The sequence below is a fragment of the Olea europaea genome, unplaced genomic scaffold (assembly GCF_002742605.1).
Source record: "Olea europaea var. sylvestris unplaced genomic scaffold, O_europaea_v1 scaffold1929, whole genome shotgun sequence".
NCBI lineage: Eukaryota > Viridiplantae > Streptophyta > Magnoliopsida > Lamiales > Oleaceae > Olea > Olea europaea.
In genome coordinates this window covers 51,959-54,794 of record NW_019237118.1, presented here as the reverse complement: position 1 = coordinate 54,794, position 2,836 = coordinate 51,959, and positions in this window count along the sequence as shown.

Genomic DNA, 2,836 nt, shown 5'->3' with positions numbered 1-2,836 from the left:
ATGAGTGATAGATATTCGATTTTCTATATTTTAATAATATCCTTAAATGACATTATTAACATTTTTATTTAGATGTTATAAACATTGTAAAAAGGGAAAATTTGTTTCATAAATGTTGTCAATTGAGTGTTATTTTACAACTCAATGGACATTGTTTCTTATTTACATTTACTTTTGCAAGTAAAAGAGGAGTAAAGATCCTTTGTCACAACTAAGGCATAGAGGTTTGTAGAAGCGTGTCTAAACAAGTGGCAAAGTAAACGAAAGAGCAACCTATATAAATTTAGCTTTTGCATATATCAGCCGTACTATTTAAAAGAATTATATGTTACCAAATTAATAACAAAATATGTGAAATTTCACTTTTAACAACGATTTTTTTTGTTGTTGCAAAGTATCATTTTTAGATCTTTTTTGTCTAACAATGGTCGTTGGAAAGATTCAAGTCAAAAAATTTCATCATTATAAGGGTTCGTTTGATTGCAAAGATGGAATTTTGGTGGAAAGAAAACGAATTCCAAGGAATTGAATTGCCTAAAAATTATTTTTTTGAGAATTGTCAGTTTATTGTGTTTGATTGGTATAATTTTTCACGTGAAAAATGTTGAAATAAAAATATTTTTGAGTGTTCGTTTAACTTTGTTTTACAAGAAAATTGTCAATTAAAAAGATAAAATTTAGTGGTATTGGGGATATAATTTGTTTTAATTGCAAAAAAAAAAAAAAAATCCAAAAAAATCATATATCTTTCAGTGTTCATTTGACTTTATTTTACATGAAAATTATCAATTAAAGAAAAATATTTTTTTAAAAATAATTCTTAGAATTTGTTTCCATTGTCAAAAAAAAAAATAATAATAATAAAATAAAATACTACAGTAACCGGGAAAATGAATCCAAAGTTGGAAAAGGTTTTCCATGAAAAATAAATCTTATCAAATAGTACAAAAGTTGAAAAATGGACTTGATTTTCCAAGTTCCATGGAAAACCTTTGGCTATCAAACATAGCCTAAGTATCAATTTTGCAATATAATAATGACTAAAAAAATCTTCATATAATTCTAAAGATATTTTAAGTCACTAAACTTAACGAAATAAATTTTCATACAAGTTTTGGATATGCTTTAATTCAAAGCTTTTACTCTTTCTGCTCGAAAATTAGGCATTTAATTTATTTCTTAGCAATTACTTTGTGGTTCTTTTTTCATTTTCCCATGTTGCTGTATTTGAAAGTGTTCATTAGTTTATTGATTTCAATATTTATTTTGCCAGATTATGATATTTATATCCTAATAATTTATGCACATTAACTTCAATCTCATAAATTCTTTTATGTAACTTTCATATGTCCTCAAATTGGTGATGTTACAAAATAGTAAACCACAATTATGAGTTGCATTGTCCACCATCCATCCGCCTATAACATCAAAATCTTACGAACTATTAAAGATTTTCGATATATCTCCACCACGAAGTTATCGAAATTCTCTTTGAATTAATTCTATACTCTAATCTAATTCTTTTGACAAGAAAATCAATCTTCATGTTGGCACTTCAATTATCAAAGTTTCGAGTAATTATGAATTATTGTTGAAATGTAATATCGACGAAAGATATTGTATATAATCATTACATACAATTTAGACCATAAACGTAGATTGCTTTTTTATGTTAGGATTACATCTTTTTAAAGTATAGCTTCTCTTTAACACATACTATGACTCTTTTTATTTTTTTATTTTTTATTTTTTACTGCAATAACTAAGTAATCTGTTATCAATAAATTCGAAATTAACTATATGTCAACTTTTAAGATCTGTTTGAGCCACATTATTCCCAAAAAATACATTCTTAAACAGTGATTTAATATCATTTCAACCATACATTCTTCAATAAAATAATATTACACGCAGATAAAAAATTTTTCCTTATTTTTTAACCATACATTTTCCCATCAATACACTATTCAAGAATGCATTATTACCAAAATAATGTGCCTCAAACACCCTCTTATTTTGTACATTCATTCGAATCATTACAGGTCTGATAGAAGATTCAAATTCACATCATCGTTTACAATTTGGACAACTAAGAAATTTTTAAACTAGCTCATTTTCTAATTCAAAACGCACACTCTAAGAAAGGCGATGGTATTTATCGTAACAAATAAAAGTTTAATCCATTACAAGAGCCTCGATAAGGTTTGAATAAATATATCAGTCATTTAAGATTCACGGACCACTCATTGTATACCGTTTAAGCCTAAGATATCGCTTAAATTAATAGTTTAGTTATTAACTAGGATATCAAACATTAAAATTCTCTTTTTCAATGACATTCACAATGGAAACAAGAATTTGACTTTATTTTACTAACTATATTCGTTGACTAAATGTAGACTCGTGTCTCATTTTGTAAAGCAAAATAAATATTTCATAATGTGGAGAAATCATCAACCCTTCAACCATATATTTTTCTTTCTTTCTTTCATCATTTTTATTGGAGGAAGAATCATTAAAAGGAATGGGTTTCCACTTCTTTGATAGAAGGACGGTCCATTGGAAGTAAAATAATTGAACATAGTACCTACAAATCCTTGTTCTAGATTTGGCACTTAGGATGTATTTTTTATTTGAATAAAGCTCCTTGTATACTATTCTCACATGAGGGGAGGGGTCCACGTCCAATTAATGCGTCGATCGTGCTTCCCATATAAGAGGACTGTACATTGAACTGTAAGACTTGATGAACATGTAACATTTCCGTTTTTATTTTTATAAAATTGGGCAATTGAGTCAAACTCCATAATTGTAAGGAGTGTAAAATTTATTGAGA